We start from the raw sequence: 18663 nt of genomic DNA on the forward strand, positions 1-18663 counted from the left end.
CAGGGGGTCATGAGGGCATTAGAGAATTAAATCAGGCATCTGGAATGATGCTAGTTGGGCTCATTTGGAATGATAGGTGTGGCTATGTTACATGAGAACATAGACATCCAGATGGTAAAATGGTGATTGTGCTCTAATTCCTATATCAAATATTAGGAAAAGCAACACAAATCTTGAGTAACTGCATATCATCATCAGTGCTTTTCTGTATGACCTTATGGGTTGTTATAAACTGGAGTATGGAATGCTGATGAAAAGCAGATTGCTCCAGCAGTGGGGAAGCAGCTCCTTCGCCCAGTCAATTACTTTAGATGGAAATAGCAAGACTTGGGGCATCAGCCAGACCTCAGGACAAGCTATTACTGCCTCAACAGTATGATGCCGGTTGGCAGCGTCTTGCTTTCATGCAAAGCAGCTGCTTCTGGCACCAGATGGCTTTCGGCAGGTACAGGAGCCGCAGGGGCAGTCTTGCATGGAAGAGACTGGCAGACTGAAGCGTTGCCCATCTGGGGGCAAGCTGCTGTTGATGGATCTCACTGGGAGTGTTCAACTGCTGTCCTTGCTGCCCCATTGTGGCCTGATAAGATGTCTCGTTGCCTGATAACAGATGTAGATCGAGTGGTTTCATCAAGACAAGGCTGTTCTGAATTTGCACTTGCTCAGGACAAGGAAACAAAACCAATCCCATGTTATGAAGGTTAGTTATTCTTTCTGATATTAAGCTCATTGTCCCAAGCAGAGTTTGTGGAACAGGGCACAGGATGGATTGCACTGGAGAGAATCAGCTGTCATTTTAGAAACTGAAGCATCCAGCTATGGTTGTATTTTACAGTTTTGCCTGAGCTGGCTTAAGAAGTTAGGCTGCTAAGGAACTGTGATGGTTGAAATTAATTCATTTCATATAAGCACTCAAAATGATTACGAAAATACACAGAGAGGAATAGCAGCCATGTCCTAGAAAATTAATTGTTTCATAAAAAGACTATTGCTGTACTGGGGAAAAACATGACTGTGAAGGTGTGCCTGTGATAAGATGAACTGGTAACATTAACATCTTGCAACAATGTGTAACTTCTCCACAAGCTGTGGAAATTCTTGATGGTAGGAAAGGGTGGAATAATTGGATTAGAGTACACTTGAAATAATGAAAACTAGGGTGTTTAAAACCTTATCCCCAGTCTTCAAAGGCTTTCTTGTTGATGCTATTCAGAAAGATTATTTAAAGAAACTTAATACGGTGCAAACTTGTTGGAAAAAAACCCCAACAAACAATAGTTGAAGTAAAGGACTAATTATTCTGTTGTCAGCACAAAGATCATTAACAGCACAGTGTCCCACAAAGAGCTGTTGAAAACAGAGACCTAAAATTGCTTGCAACAGCAATACTGTGTAATTTAATGGTGATTAGAGAGGTTTTTCAAGAGTAAATAAAATGTTGGGTGCAAGTTTAGCAAACAAATACGAGCAAATAGACTTTGAGGAAAAATTGGAAGTCTCCATGCTCTCAGGTGAATGTTTCCCCTACATAGAGTAGTTTGTGGATTCTGTCTGCCATAAAATAGTGGATGGAGAGAACAATCTTGACAAACTTTAGTGAAGAAGAGCTGGCAGTTTGTTTTTGTGGTGCAGCATCCAGTTTCTTAGATGGAATCTTGAAGAAATGAAAAAACTGAACTTTAAAAGGGACAACACTACATAGAAAAGGTAAGAAAACTTTAAAATGAGAAAGTATGTATGTTTGTTGTGGTTTACTGGTCAGATTATGTGACTAACATGTCTGTTCTAGAACAGGCAGCAGTCACAAGTATTGAGGCCATGTTGCTGAGAATACAGCTGGGTTGGGCAGGACACATCTCCAGGATGGAGGACCACCGCCTCCCTAAGATCGTGCTCTGTGGTGAACTTGCCACTGGCTGCCACAAGAGAGGAGCCCCGAAGAGGAGATACAAGGACTCCCTGAAACAACATCTCAGCCTTGGCCATATTGATCAACATAACTGGTCTACTCTGGCCTCCAATTGGGTGGTCTGGAGACACACTATCTATAACGCTGCTGACGCTTTTGAGAATGCACGCAGGATCACTCTTGAGGAGAAAAGACAATGCAGAAAGAATCGTGTCTTGCCGATACCACCTAAGGAGTCTTTCTGCTGTGCCTTTTGCAACCGGACTTGTCTATCTCGCATTGGCCTTTTTAGCCACCAGCGAGCTTGTAACAAATGTGGGTAGAGCCCTTCCCAAATGTTCGTTCGCAAAGCCTAGCCATGGTGATGAAAAGTGGGAGGTTGTCAACAGACAGTAGCAAACAGCCTAGTTTTTTATGGTTTTGATTTTAACAAAGTGTGGTTATTTTGGATATAAACCCCACAGGTATGAGCACCCTTTGCAGGACATTTAAAGGGGTTTCCCACGGGATCCACTTTGGTTCTTTAAGGTTAGGTCTTTCATCCTTACTGTTGGTCTCTTTTCTTCGCCACGCTGCCAAAATTATGAAGCGGGGAAAAAAACCCAGTGCCCTGTCCTGCGCCCCCGGTGCCCTCGGGGCGCTGGTTTCCCTACGGTGGTGCCGGGGCGGTGCCGGGGGCGGGTTTGTTTACGAGTACGAGGGGTCGCTGTCCTCCTGGGCGTGGTTTTGTGTTCTTAGTGACAGATTTCCCGGTGCGTAGGGCACGGAAAACGTCGCTTTCATGAAAAGCAAAGGGGCAGTCCAGGACGCAGCTCTGCCGCCTGCGGCATTCCTGGGATTACTCCCGGCTCCCCGGCAGGAGGAGGAGGAGCCGAAGCCGGAGCCTGCCGGGGGCGGGAAGGGGCGGCAGGTTTGGGATGAGGCGGGAGGAGGAGGAGGAGCTGGAGCGGCAGGAAGGGTGTTTCCCTGCGCAACTCCCGGTTGAAGTGACTCAGACAGGAAACTCCCTGCTGGGCGCGGCCCAGGAGCGGAGCCGCCGGGCCGGCGCGACCCTCGGCGGCGGCTGGGCCGAGCGGAGCCCCCGGGCGGGCGGACAGACGGGCCCCTCCCGCCGCCGGGCAGCGCCGTTCCCGGGAGCCGGCGGCGAGCGGGTGAGCAGCGCTTGCCGGGGCCGGGAGCGGCCCGCCCGCCGAGCCGGGGGTGTCGCTCCTCTGCCGCCGCGGGACGGCTTCGCCCCCTCCCCGAGCATGGGCGCTTCGCCTGCGGGGCCGGGCGGCGCCGCGCCCCCTCTCGCTGGTGGCCGCGAGTCCCATGCGTATATTTCGGGTTATTTATCCCCCCCCGCTCGGTATTCGGTGCTCCCCGCCGGCCGGGAGGTGCCGGTGCCGCCGCGGGCGATCCCGCTGCTCGGGCGGGGCCGGGCGGCGCTTCGGGGGCGCGGCGGGGAGGGTCGTGCGGAGCTCGGCCGGGATTGAGGGCAGCGGGCAGACCCCTCCTCAGGAGGGGTCCCTCGCGGGTGCTCGCCTAAAAGCCATTTCTGGTTTTATTTTTTGGGTGTAAGGTTTGTCTTGTTCTCTCTCACGCGTAGCCCTTGTGTCTGTAACAAAGATGGTCGGAGTTGTGCTTCCTAGGCTGTCCTGGAGCGGGTTAGAGGGGGAAAAAATACAAGTAGAAAGCCCTGTGCAAGTTCATCCTGCTCTTCAGAGGAAGGAGGTGATCTATAGTGCCTGTCTAAGGACATGGAATAACTTCCTCGTGAGGAAGTTGAGATTTATCGAGTTAAAGTAACTATGCTGTAGTGAAAGCAGCAATGTAAGTTGGAAAATCCCCAGATGGATGGTCTGGTACTCCATCTCTCCCCTCTGATGAGCAAAGACAGGCACGCACTTCATCTGCGTGAGCATTCCTGTAGTTCATCAACATCTCTGCTAATAGTTCTTGCCTTTCAGTAGGCTCTTATTGACTTGATTTTTATTCCCGCGCCGTTTGATGACAGGTTGGAGTAGCATTCAGACATGTAAATAGGTGTTTGTGCCGGGAAGGCTGTTGGGAGGAAGTAGTCTTTGTGGGATGTAGCCAGTCTGCCTGAAGTGCTGGCTGGAGAGTGCGCGTTATTGAAGGGGAAGGAAAGCTAGCTGGAGGAATTTCTTCTTAATTAGAAGGTCATGCCAGGCTTTGCTGTAAACTGTGGGAAATGGAAAGCTTAGGCTAATGAGTGACTCCAGTCCTTATTACATTCCAGTTACTTATTTGGCATAACTTTATTTTAATAAGCTTACTGAACACATACACATGCAGTGTTGTTGGTTAGTGTGTTTTTCAAAGTGGAATTTCTAATAATACTATAATGCAATCCTGCAATCTCTGAATTATGTTTATATTACTTGTACTTAAACTGTTTTATGCTCAGACAGAGAATATCCGAGCTATATGCTAGAAAATGCTTTGCTAGTCCTTACTAAAGTTCTGATTCTTGACTTCATTTAAGTTCCACTTTTTACCTTTAATTTTTTTTTTTTTTTTTTTTTTTACATTTGTAAACACACAGTTTCTCTTGATCTAGTGTAAAAGGCTCTTTAAGCTTTCCCAGGCAACCGGGTCTGTGAAGTCTGGCTGTCTCTGTAGCGGCCAGGAAGGAGGAGGAGGAAGCAGTCTGTACAGCATTGGGGTATACCAGGAAGACTTAGTCCCAATATCATCTAAGCTTGCTCTCTAGAAAATGTACAGCAGTTTTTCTTTGGAACAGTTTAGAATTTTATGGTTTTTTTTAATAGGGACTATGCAATTGGTGAAATATCTCTAATATGCTTTGGTTTTCAGATTGTCACACCTAATTTATTTATTTTGAGAATAAACCTCTCAGAGTCTTAGAAAAATACCCTAATACTCCCAGCTCTGCCCTCCCCCCCAACTGCCCCGCTGAAGATGGGTAAGGCTTTGTTTTCTTTACAGGTCTTGGGTTTATCAGTTTCTCTTGAGGGTTCTGATGGGGAGAGCGGAGTGGTGTTTGGAATGTGGTCATCTCTGTTAACTTAAAATTTCTACCTTAATGGGTGTCACAATATTTAAACTGAAGTGGAGCTGAATTACCAAAGTTGTTTAAAAAAAAAAAAAAAAAATCTCTGTTACAAGAAAGGGAGTGTTCCCCAAACAATCCAGACTTTTCAATTCTTAACTCCTGAATGTGTGACTTACAAAAAAACTGGTAGTCCCTTAGTGATGTACCTGTAATATCCAACGCATTCATTAACAAAACTCTTGTTTCTTCAACTTGCCGTAGATGGAAATTGTCCATTGTGCTTAAACCAACAAATTCTCGATTGGTTATACAGACTTTATAGTGTAATTAAATAATTAACAGATATCTGTTCCAGCTACATGTTTTACATTAGATGTTGTCTGATATACTCCTTAAGTTTTGGCTAGTACCTTGTTTATTCATGATGTGAGAGAGTTGTCTTGGAAGGTGGCTTGTTCCCATGAGTAGATTTTAAAATTTTATCATAACTCTTGTCGGAATCATCTGATTGTTTTATTTTTAATTTTGTTTCTCAAAGATTTCCAAGATATTCAAGGTGAGGTGGAAAATTCAGGGTGGTTGGAATTGAGCTGCAAGGTTGTAACAAAAAGATGGAACAAAAAATCCCCACAAAGTTCTTTTTTGTGGATTTGATTTTATTCATCCTCTGGCCTGAAAGCTGCTTGAATTTCTTGCAATGCTATAGAAGAGAAATTTAATTTTAGTATAATTTCCACACCTATTTATGTGCACATCAAGAGGGTTTCATTTTACAGTTGTTACTCTGTGTTCTCAGGGCAAGTCCTTGAAGTGGTTCCTTTGCTGTAAAGTAAACTTGAATGTTGGGCAGCAGGTTTTATCCTGGTGAATTGCAAGTCACCTGTGTGATTGACTTTGCTGCTCTTGAAACAGTGACTCTGTGAGTTTCTAAATTTCTATTGTTTATATATTTTTAAATAGCTGCAGTTACTATGGCAAGCCCCAACTTAATAAGCAATTATGCTTGAACCAAATTAAGTGCTTGTTTACCTAGGGATGCTGCGGGAGCTTGGCACAACCCAAGCGTGCATGACCAGTGAAATGGTTCGGGTGGATCCATCCCTGTGCCTGGGAATGTAATTCATTTAAACAGGGCTTCCCTGTGAACATGTTCTCAGGGATGAAGACAGAGAGTAGTAAATGTAACAGATTTGGAAACAATTGATATTTAGAACATGTACCTTGTTACGAGTGGCCTCTGACAGACCTTATTCTTAAAGGACATTTTGTTACTTTTTGACTACATTGTTATTTGAATACACAACAAATCAAAGCCCCCTGTATTTGTCGGTTTTGTGCATGTGTGCAGAACTGAGACAGTAACATGAAAGAAGGACATTTCAACATTGTGAAATATGACTGTATACCTACAAAACCTGAGAACTTAGTGCTTTATGTTTTAAGCTGCAGACATGAGGATTCTCTACTGCGCATCTGCCCTTAGAAGCTTGTGTTTGTAGGGCTTGGGGGCACGCTTTGCTGTGTAATACTGATAACAGAGTGCGTATTGATCTGCTTTGTTTAAGTGTAATTCCATTAATCCACATCACTGCCTTTCTAGTGATAAAATTAATGTCTGATGCATTGATGAGACTTGCTACAGTAATACAGAGGGTGCAAAATAGCAGATAATCTTTCTATCTCTTGGCACCAAAAATGTAAGATCTTTTGGGTAGCTCCTTATCTTTTGTAAACACACTGGCAAAAATCCTGAAGCTTGTTTTCTTCATAAGACTTAGAAGATTTTCTCTATTTCAATATTCACTGTTTCATCTTTACCTCTGTTATGTCTATAAATATATGTGCACTCATAAATGTGTGCATTTGGGGGGAAATTCCTGTCTTCACACAGTTCAGTTTTGTGAGAAAAGTGACAGTCTTAGACTTTTAACTGTAAAAAGCAGACTTGTGGTAAAGTATGGCACAAATAATTGTCAGGCATTTGCCATCTCAGCAGAAATGCCCCTTCCCTCAAGCTGACTGTCAGCAAGATGGCACATGAATTTATAGCTATGTAGCCTTTCTACATAAAGACCATTGTGGGAGAGGTGATTTAAGGTTGAGAGCAGATCTGGCTGAGCATGTTGGAAACAGAGCCCATCTCTCCAGTCCTTCCTAGCTGATAGATGGTGGTGGTCCCTGCTCCCAAGGGTAACTAGGAGCAGCACTTATGCCCTGCTGCCATATCGCTTCTCCACATCTTCTGTAGCTGTTTCATTCTGCCAGACCTCTGCTCCTGCTGGCAGGGACCGCAGCAGGGCATCAATCTAATGGCATGATGAGCTCAGAGAGGGCTCTTGGGCTGGGAATCCCTTCACAGCTAAATGACCTGCTTTCTGGGCACCTCCTGTGTGGGACATATCCAGCTGTGGTCTGCCAAATGTGGATTTGCAACCGTCTGAGTTATGCTGTGAGGTTCCCATGAAACTCGATGAGAGAGAAGTAAAGGCGAATGTGGAGGTCCTTCAGTTGTGTGGTTGTTCTGTGATTCTGTGTGTGTGCGTTGCTGGGACAGCTGCTCTGGCATAGGCACAACTGAAAGTGAGTGTTCTCCACAAGAGGGAACATTCTACCTGTTGACTTTAATAAAGCTTTTCTTATTTCAAATAATCAGGTAACATGTGAGGAATTGGCACTGCTGTTCTTGCTTTCACTAGAGGTAAATGCCAGGGCAACAGTCTGTGGTGCTGTCCTTTCCCTGGTTCATGAGTGCTCCTGGTTTACAAAGCAGTTACTCATGGAGTAAAGTTGTATGATTTCTCCTTGCTTGAACCAGATGTTGGGAGATTTTCTCAGTTTAACAGGGCGACTCTCACCCAGCCTCTCACATGGCTGGTTTCTGCAGGTCTGCTTTCAAGGAATGTTGGTTAGGAGGTAGTAGGATGACCAAGAAACTTTTTAGAGACAATAGTTGCTCATTTAGAGAAAACAAATGCCATTCCCCTTCCTTTGCACTGAAAAGCATCTTAAGTATTCAGGCAGTTTATAGACTTATGCTTACTAGATGACACTCTCTACAAATGATTAACAGAGTTGAGTCTCAGTAATATTCTTATGAATTAATATAGAATATATTACTAAGTAAAAGAAAAAAATGAAATGGTGCTTTTAGTCTTAGAAACAAATAATCAGATTTAAAAACTAGTACTGTGGGTTTATGTTAGGGCACAAATCTTAAGAATTGACATGCTAAGTAGTGATTCCAGGTGTGCAAATGGTACAAGATATTTTTGGAGATGCTTGCTTTATATACTGCAGGTGTAGAAGAGATTTCTGGGATTTAGATAAAAATACAGTAGTGCTGTACATCACTTTAAAATACTTTAATTCTGATACAGATGTGGACACTATTGACAGGAACTAAAAGTGCTGTTGACCTGAACTTATTTATAGTCTTCTTTCAGTATAACTCTAACTGTTTTGAGTGGGTTCAGTGACATAAAATCAATAAGGGGAGTACACTGAATTATACATTCTGAATGTGAAGTTCAGGCAAACTGTCATGACACATAGTTCAAGATAGATGTGGATGCCTATCAGGTGATATCAGAAGTAAAGCTTTGGATTAATTTTCACTGAAATGGCTTATTTTCTTGTATAAAATGTTACAGATTATAAACTCTTTTGGAGAAAAAAGAGAGCTAAAGAACTAAAAGCTATTTACTTATTTCTGTTTTTCCTTCTACCCTCTCCTATAGTATTTCCTTTATTTTTTTAAGGAAATGATTAAATCATGACTTGCTTCTTGTCTGATTCACACTCACCTCACAGAAATGCACACAGTGATACATTTTTTTTAAACAGCTTCTGAAGCCTGTTTTGTTTTTCTTTTTTTTTTTTCTTTTTTTTAATACTACAATTTTGGAAAATTGTACATTATACTTTTACTGATTCGGATGTTAAAGAAAAGCTACTTTTAAGCATAGAGAATACAAATTCACCTAAAATATCTTCCAGCTTATTTTTCAGATAAAGCCATGTAATTTTTTTTAACTGAAAGTGGAGAGAGTTGTATTTACCAAGTACTTACAGGTAGAGGAAAGGAGTGGGAATGACAGCAGACAGCCCATGTTTTAAACAGTAGTTTTTATTTCGGCCTTTGTTCACTTTTTAAAGTCAAAATAAGGCAATGCTGAAGCCAGAGCTTCAGCTGCAGGCTTGCATTTAAAAAAACCCCCACTGGATATAATTAATGCCTGCCGTGTCATTGGGGGGCACATGCTGTAAGACGGAGCTGGATGCATAATGTGGAGGCATTGTGGAATGGGAGACTTACGGAGCTGCCCCTGCATGGACAGCTGGCCTCAGCAGTGATGCAGTGGGTGTCCTTCCCAAAGGTGGGGGTGTTGCCAAACAGACTCGACTGAGAAGCCGTAAGACTAACTTACAACCCTCTCTGTAACTGAGCTAAGGAAGAGAGTCTCTTCCAACTGAAGCCATTCTATGGTTCTAAATAAACAGTTGGTCTAAGGCTGAGGGGCTGTGTTGTTGCTTAGATTGAAATCTAAAGACTGCAGACCTTTGCCTTCCTATCTTTGTGGCTCATCTCTCTTACCTGTAACATGACAGCCACCATCCACAGCTGTGCCCTTTTTGATTAAAGTAACAGCACTCCCTTTACACAACATACAAAGGGCAGCCAACCAAACCCACACTGAATTGAACGGGCATGAGCAATCTGTGACAGAAGTCTTCCTGCAGGATGAAAGGTGCTGTGTCTGAGCCATGCCAGCCTAATTCCATGTGCACGTGCTTCTTCTCTCTTTTATGGGGTGGTTATTGCTCTTGTCACTTCCTTTCTCGTTCTTTGCAGGCTGTTTACATGGGCAGTGTTATCTTTGCTAGGAAATGAGAGAGCTTTTCACAACTGCTGAACATGCTGTGAGCGCTGTGCTTCAGTGCTTGGCTTCTGAGCTAAACTTCAGTCTTCCCCAAAGCACTGCTGTGCAGCATTGCTTCCTAACACGCCCATGCAGCAGCAGGAACAACCAGGAACAGAAGTATGGAAGAAATGCTCATTGAGGACAGCTGCAGGAGATAGCAGCACAGCAAAACTGGAAGCAAACAGAAGAGATTAAACAGGGGATGAAAGGAGTGAACTGGGTGAGAGGAAAAGAACACAAAAAAGAAAAGGAGAGTGAGTTAGTCAAGAAGAAATAAGATGAAATGGTGCAACTCAAAGATTTAATATCAGTATTAAGAGGGTGAGGCAAGTAAGTGTAGCAAAATGGATCTCAGCACACCTAATCTATAATGACAGTGCTTAAATCTTTAACTTTATTTCAGCCTGAAGAGAGACCAAATATTGCAGAAGAAGGTTCATTTTGTACATAAGTTTAATTAGTTCACTCAGAACTAACTCAGCTCTGTAAGAATTAATTAGTAAATCAGGAGAAATTCCCTCATCCATCTAGCTCCACCAACATTAGAATTTTATTTTTTTATTTGTGACTTTTATCTTGAATGTCAGACTTAGATAAACAGATAAAGCAAACCAAGCGAAACACCTCTGAATTCTTGTAGCACAAGTGCTGCTGCAGAGGGGGTTGCATGCTGCAGAGTAAGCTGCATTGACAGGCCCTACCTCCTTATTCATGTGAGTGGGATACCTTTGGAGCAAATTTTAGAGGCTTAGGCCTCTCCCATACCATCATAATGGATTCTCGAGTAGATTCTCATTTTTGAAGTGTGTGCATTTTGTGCTTGAGATTCCTACATGGGGATAGCATTTGACCCTATATTTTAACATCAGCAAGTTTCATCTTTCCTCCAAAGCTTCAGGATGTGGAATGATGCTGCAGGTGCACAGTACTGGCCTGGCTGCCCTTCAACATACCTGGTCATTACTTGCTGCATTGTGCAGATGCTGCTGCTGTAGAATTAGTATGTGCTCATCTGTGTGCTCCTGCTGGCTGCTAAAACAGCAGGGAAAAATAAACTCAGCCTTGTGATGACTTGCTAGCAAAGACACAGTGACTCCAGCCTTGTGCTATGATATGGGAGTGCTAGGGTTGCATTATTTTCTCTACTTGTGGGAGAGTTGTCTTATTGGTGCTATAAAAAGGAGGAGCTAGCAGACCTACACCTGGTGATAAGCATCAGGAAAGGCAATTCTGTCCTTTCATGACTCACCAGTCTTGATGCAGGCTTTGTCTGAAGAGCCTGAGACTCCCCATTCATAACCTACTGAGATGATAGTAGAGTGTCAGACCTTCCTGTTATTGGAAAGATGCTTGGATTCATCCAGGACGTTGGAAGGGAATGGCTGTAGTTACTTGACAAGGGTAACTGATTGTCATCTGAGTCCTGGTGGTCAGTGTGTCTGCAAGCCATTTCAGCTGTGTGACAGCATTGTTACAGCAGTGTCCTCCTGACCTTGGTTATCATGTGGGTGGGAGGGAGGAACAGTACTGACTCATTAAAGCGTGGCTTTTAGGTTGCATAAATGGTGCTACTGTTGCTCACTGACACTGCTCAGAATTCACTTTTCCAGGTGACAAGACTGGTGTATCACTGAGCGCTTGAACCTTGTTTGCACAGTCATAGTGAAGGTATTGCTTGTGTAAAGAGATGGGGTTGCTTGTTGTGATGTTTCCCTGCAGGGGACAGAAGCTGGACAGGTAGTAATGTGGGTCACATGAAAAATTCACACATGACTGAACACAAACAGCTTTTTGGGAAGTTGAGATTTTCTACAAAAAAAAAAAAAAAAAGGAAAACTTCCTCACTATTAGCCTCATGCTTTCCCTCCAATCTGTGCCTGCTTTTGGAAGCCTGCTTTCTTCCCTGCACCCATCCAATGGCAAGGCAAAACAGTTGATGTGAGCCACACCACCCTGTAGGAGTCTAAGACTAAATTAATTGTTTCCATTATGTGGCCATTCTTCTGGGACTGTGATGTTGAGTTGCGATAATTCAGTGCTGGAATTTTTGTTTTCCCTTTTTCACCTATTGAACCGTTTTTTTTTATTCCAATCACAGACGTATTTCTGAAAGCTTAACAGTATGTCAAAGCTGTTGCACAAAGGACTGTCAGCTGCTGTTTGCTTTCTTCTGTCTTTTACTTTAATCAGGCAGGCCAATAAATGATGTGGAAAGCATTTTTCTTTGCTCCTTCAGCTTATGCAAATCTGTTGCTTAGGAACGAAAAGGAGCTCCAGTCCCAAAAGGAACATCTTAGGCTGATCCATTTGGCAAAAAGGCAGATTGTGCTGTCCAGAGCACAGAAAAAGAGCATTCAAACAGAGAAGATCCAGTGTGTTGGTGTTCTCTGAAGCACTTCAGTTATCATGCTGTTAAAATGTTTTCTGCTCACTCTGAATTGATAGGTAAGCAGTTGAACAGCCAAGGTGTTTGAAATTTAATTAAAATAGAACTAAAAGGGAATTTTTGAGGGACATCTTGGAGGTTTGAAATAAAATGTAATATTAGAGTAATTGCTATGCTGTTCTCGGAAGAAGAAATCTGATCCTTTTGTTAGTTCTTCCCTTTATAAGGGCCCTTTGTGACTGGAGTCTCATGGTTTAACTTGAGCAGAAACATTACACAGAATATTGAATCAAATTTTCTTAATAGAAAAATGATTTAATTGGTTTTCTGCAAGCCAGTAGCATAGGAGAATGAGATAATGGGACAGAAGAAACCTGAAAATGTTGTGTTGCTATAGGGATAAAACTTAAATTGTGCTGCCGTGCAAACCAATTCTATTCTTGTGGGAATGTTGTCATTAGTTTCCATGGAGTTTACTGGGGTTGGTCTCATAAACCCCAATTCAGCAGGCCATTCAATCATCTTTTTAAATATATCTCCATTTGATTTTCCTTCCTTCAATGCATGGACTGTGGAATACCTTTGTTTCTCCTTTTTAAAATTATATTCTTCTCTTCTTCCCCTTTAACTGCTGTACATAAAATTTTCCTGATTTTCTTCATAGAATTCTGTCCTCTTAAATAGGGTAAGATTTATTTATTTATTTATTTTATTTATTTGTTTATTTATTTATGCCTGTTTTTAAAAGGCAGAAGAAATCATATGGATACATATTTCAGTTAATGGATTGCACAACAATTGCAATCTTCAGTATCCATGCCAGGCTTGAGACTATGTTTTAATTTAAAATTCAAAGATGCTTTCACAGACTTAGGAAAGAAGAGAGGCAATGTCAAAGGAAGTGCTGTTTGAAGTGCAGACATGCTTCCCCTTTGTCTTATTTTGAGCCTGGGAACATGTACAAGCAGTTGTAGATAAAATATGTCTATTTAAAAGCAAAATGTGACCAGTGGTTTGCAAATAGGTATAGGGCATCCCTTCCCAACATAATTTTTCAGTCAAATGAAACACTGTTCTCATCTGCAAAGTCAGAAAATATTCTAAAATTTCTGTAATCCAGCAATTTTTTGTTAATCATTGAAACTCCACCTTAATTATCTCACTCTTTGGCATGATCCTTCCCCATTTTTTTGTATGAAATAATTTTTCCCACTTAAAATTTCAGCATTCGAGATCCTTTTGGATTACGTAGAGCATACTCCTACCAAAACCAATTCCTCGAATGTCCCCAAACCCTCTGCTTTCTTGGGCTGTGTTCTCAAGCTAATATTTGCATGTGTTGTATTGGTGTTGGACGTAGGCTGCTTTCTAGAGCTCCCATTTTACTGGGTGCAGTGGGAGGTGGGGTGTGCTGCAGCACATTTGCTTGCCCCACTTGGGCAATTGCAGGAACACGTGGCTGAATGTGCTGTGGTAACTTCTTCCACAATGGGGAAAGAGAGAGAGACTGTGCTGGAGCGGGCCAGGCTTTGCTGATCCCAGCTCAGAGTGTGGTGTGTGGCCCCTGGCTGCCAGCTGTGGCCCAGAACTGCTGATTCAGCCCTTTGGGACTGGAGGCCCCAAACTCTCCTCTCGAGTGGTGGGAACTTGCCCTACAGTTGTGATGGTGATATGATGTGTTTTTCCTGAACTGTTTCAAGCTGTTTGAAGTGTAACTATCTGCATTTTGAATGGATTCATGCTTCATTTAAAGTCTGAGTTTTCTTGGAGCTTGTGGTTAAATGACTGAAAGAAAAAGCTTTGGAAAATTTCTTAATTTTGTTTTTATTTTTGTTTTGGTTTGTTGTTTTTCTTTTTTCTGAGATGTGTGCTCTGCTCTCACTGCCGTGGGGGTATTCATTCAGGAGCAGATGGGACATGCCTCAATTTTCAACACCCTTTTTCAGTCAATGAGAAAATTGGGATGAATGATTTAAGGAAAGTTATTTCATCCATTGCTTTTTTCATCTATCCCTACTAGCTTGCTGCAGCACTTCATGCCAGGGCAGCGAAAGGACCCAGCTGAACAAAGATGCTTATTTTGCTCTCAGACTGTTAGAGACATTCTGGTAATTCAGCTGAAGTTAAGCTGAAGAAAGTGTGTTGCTCTATGACATTGTCTCTTTTATACTTTTATTTTTATTGGAGGTTAATGATAGAAGAAGATCATTGTCCCTGAACAGCTGAGCTGTTACCTAAATGAGATGAACCTTATCAACCCTGGGTGCTGCACATCCATGTGTGATATTGGTGTTGGGGAGAGGTATCATCCATAGCATTGACTGCTCACTCCTCAGATCTTGTATCAGCAAAACCCTTCTTTCATTTCCCAGGGAAGTTCAACTTTCAGAGCATCAGATGAGCATGTGATAGGAATAGACACAGTTGCGTCCACCTCTAGATCTTTCCAGTATGCAACAGTGTGGCAAAAGATGTGCTGTAAGAAGCTGACAGCAAAAACCACCTGGAAATCTGTCTCCAGATTGTTCCCTGCTGCAATCCACCATGTTTCAAGTGGGAAGACTGCTGTCTTGCCACTCTGATGGTCATGTGAGGATAAATCCTTAAAGATTTCAGGGTGAGGGTGCTTAGGTGATCTCAGGGTGTCAAACCATTGAGTGAGTGATGCAAAGGAAAAGAATGCCTGTCAGCAATGGGATTTAGATTTTAGTTATTTTTGTTTATTTGAGGGAAGTTTAGCTTTATTAGTCCTATTTCCAAAAAGTAAAGCAAGGATTGATATGAAGTAAATGCCTCTGCTTGCTGTGTCTTTATCTTCTGAAGAAAAGTTGCTTTCACTGTAGTTTGATATTCTCTACCTTTTTTTTATAACTAAAGGAATGAATTATACTGTTTTTCTAATTTCTGTGGGAATGTTCACTTGACAATCTTAATACATATGTATGTGTACTCTCCAAGGACTTATTTCCCATTCTTTCCCTGTATGTTTTCAAGATACCTGTATACCTATTGCTTTATATCTTTTGCTTTATTTAAAATGTTTTGTGATAACATGATAGCATCCTCATCATCTCCCGATCTTGTCTAACACAGCCATAAAGTTGCTTCTGATAATTTTTGTGGTGAAGGGCTTTATTTTTCACCAGGAAGTAGATATCATCAAACCCAGTTATCTGAGGTTGAACTTTTATGTTGGGAATCAATGTCCTTTTAAAGCTCAGCTGGATAGATTCTTAAGATGATTAGAGGACATTTCTGGAGAAGTCTTGGCCAAAGGCTAAAGAGAAACTGTGTGGTGATTTCTGCACTTATAACAAGGTCTCAATAAGGCTACAGTTACTTAAGTTCATTTGCTTTACCCATATTTATTTATTTTTTAATTTGGTTGCTGGCTACAAGTTACATCTGTTGGACTGTGTGCACCGTTGCTGAACATGTGTAAGAACTATCTCGTATCATAAGCGTATTTTTTCCTGTTTTAGCTATTTATAGGCTGAGTGCCTGACTTGTGTTTTGATCATTTCTTTAGTAAATAATCTGTCCTGCTTAACTCTTTCACTGAAAGAAAACTTAAAAACTTCTTCATATAGCTACCTAACTCTCTAGAATTCGGGGGATTTTTTTTTACCTTTAAGCTCGAGAACAGAATAGTGTTACAGTAGTCCTTTCTCTCCCAGTGATTTTGAATTTAATACTCTCTTCTCTATTCTCTCCTTTGTCAGTCCTTACCTTCTGCATTTTTTATTATTTCTTCTGGTTAGTTCTGTATTTTTTTTGATCCAAAACACTTTTCTCCTTAATTTGTTCCTGTTCATATATTCTTCCAGATAATCTGAAGCTTCAAGAAGCCCAAAAGAGCAGGGCTGGGAGATGCATGCTGTCTGTTTTCTGGTATACTTGGAATTAAGAATATAGATCTTCTGCAAAGGCTTTGACATTCTGTAAGGATGGAGATGTGGTGTCTCTACTGACAATCATCTCCTCTAAATACCAAAGCAATGTTGTGAGCAGGGCGCTGCTTACCACACAGTTGCATGGCTGAGAGCAACAGTACAGAATTAGGACATTTAAAAAAGATTGGCAACTCTTTTTTTGTGAATATGTTTCAATAATAATCCAGTTCTGAAAGTTAAATTAAAATGTAAATAATGCTGGAGGAGCTTCAAGATCAGTTGCCTTTTTTTGGCTGGATTTTTCTCGTGGGCAAAGTGTGACAGAGGCAGCTCAGTGAGCTTCTTCACAAGGTCTTCTGAGCAGGTCAGGTCCACCTGTTCCTTATCTCTTTCAGAACTGAAGAAAAAGAAGGATATCTTAATTTAGCATACTTCTACTAACGTACTTAAAGTTTTCCCAAAACACCCTGAGACTGATACCTCTGATCCTTGGACATGGTGGGACTTGGCACTGTAAGGCTGAAACTTGTTCAGAGACAGGGATTTTTTTGCTTTGGAATCCAGAAAAAGGAACTGAGAAAAAGCACAGATGTTTCTCTCTCCTGCTTAGAAAGCTGACTCTGCTCATCTAACACCAAAATTTAGCAAGACAGGTTGCTGATCTGTGTGATTCTCTCTCCTGAACACAGGATTTAAGATATTGAACGTTTTTTAATTAAGTTGTGTATGACCAAGAAATTGTGTTCTTGGAGTGCATTTTGACTTTATTGTTGTAATGATGGGTCATAGTACAAAGATACCAAAAATAAAAAGAGGATTATTTCAGAAGTAATACTTACATGTCTTCTACCTGAGAAAATCTGTCCTGGATAATCTCAGGTAGGTACTAAACTGAAAACACACAGCATTATAGGAATTTAGAAAGAAAGAAATTCTCACAACTTGTGCAATTTTAATAGTGTATCTATAATGATCAGTATGATTACAGCGTTTTAGTCTGTTCTCATTTAGGTAAACTCTTAATCTGACTTTTTTTTTTTAAGTAGGTCTTTGAAGTTTCTTATGTTCTCTGCCAAAAAGGAGTCTGTTAAAGTATTAGCTCTCCTTCCCAGTAATTTCAGCTGTTAAAAACTCATAGTAAATGAAGCAAAGGAGTTTTGCCTCTTAAGGAATTGGGAATTTTACCTTTCTTAAATTAATTTTTCTGATCTTAGAGGGGAAAAAACGTTCTGGTTTTGCTAACCCTTCATCACTATACATTAGAAACAGCCGTTGTCTTTTAGAACTTGTTTTATCAAGAACAGCAGCATCAAAGAAAGGAGAAAAAAACCCCTGAACTTCAAGGAAATCTTTTCTGTCCTGATCCCAGGTCTTCCACATCAAAGAAGGAGGTGATGTGGACTGTGCAGTGGCGTCACCTGGCTGTGGTACATTGTCTCCTGGCTAACACAGTTGGGAGTGTAGCTGAGCTCCAGCCATCCCCCCACTGTTGCCACTGTCAAACCTGTGCTGCTCACTTCTCAGGGGACAGAAGGGGACATGAATCACTCCCTCACAACGTTTGCAAAAGTGTCAAAGATGGGTGGGAAGGAGCTGCTTCCTCTTTCGTGTCTTGCTAGGTACAGAGTACAAGGGCTAGAAGAACAGAAGCATTGCACTTGGCCAAGGAAACACCAGATGTGTGGATACCTTTGGCAAAATTGCGAAGTGGAGCTGTCAGCAAGCAACATCAAAACAAGAAGATGTTTGTAACTGCATTGTAACATTTGTGTCCAATGGTTTATGTGTTCCTGGTTTGAAAAATGCTGATCTGTCTTTGGGAAATCATGCTGAAGGGCTTGGAAAAATGTACCTTCCCGTATTTCTTTTAACAACCCAGAGGACAGCGGGAAGCTTTTGTTTCTTGGTTGGGCCTCTGGTCTGATAGTGAGGCATTCCCAGAGTTGTGCTATTAATTACATGGCAGTGTAAGTCAGATGGGACTTTGATTTCCATTTTTAAATTATTTTTCAAGTATTTAAAAAAAATTCCACAGATAGTCTGAACATAGAAAGCTGATGCTGGAGGATTACAATTGTAAATATTGGGGCCAAAAGTGTGCAGGTATGCTTTCTGAAATAGGATGTATGGGGATTAAGGGCCACATCTTCAGAATATTTGCTCGTAGTGCTGAGAAAACATAAGTCAGGAGCCTGGCGTTTGTGAATGCCTGACGCTGTTCTGCAGCAGGGGCCTGAGTCACTGATGGACCACGTTTTAGGAGGAGAAGGAAGATGTGTGGATTGAGGAAAGGGTGTTGATACTTTCCTTGGTTTCAATGACAGTTCCCCTTTACACAGATAGGTGCAGTAATTTTTGGTGTAGAATGGCCAGACATTCTTTGCTATGGGTTTTGGAGCATGTTGTGCTTTCTTGGAACCAATGCTTTGTGGCCATTTGCCTGTCCAGTGGGAGAGAGGGCTATGTGCCTATTGGTCCCACCACCAGCACATCCCGGAGCAACTGCACAATTGGGTGTTTCTGCTTTGACAGAGAGG

The 18663-nt window shown here is 41.9% G+C and overlaps 1 protein-coding gene across 2 annotated transcripts in view; it reads left to right on the top strand.

The window, feature by feature from the left end:
- Positions 1-2900: 2900 nt before the first annotated feature.
- Positions 2901-18663, top strand: part of CYFIP1 (cytoplasmic FMR1 interacting protein 1) — a 74729-nt gene continuing 58966 nt past the window's right edge. Inside the window, exon 1 of one of the 2 annotated variants that reach the window (XM_064646187.1) lies at positions 2901-3057. The gene's annotated coding sequence lies outside the window, so the exon portion shown is untranslated. The remainder of the gene's footprint in view (positions 3058-18663) is intronic. The other variant, XM_064646186.1, reaches the window with a different exon arrangement.

Source organism: Pseudopipra pipra, chromosome 2, assembly GCF_036250125.1.
Source record: "Pseudopipra pipra isolate bDixPip1 chromosome 2, bDixPip1.hap1, whole genome shotgun sequence".
NCBI classification, from domain to species: Eukaryota; Metazoa; Chordata; class Aves; order Passeriformes; family Pipridae; genus Pseudopipra; species Pseudopipra pipra.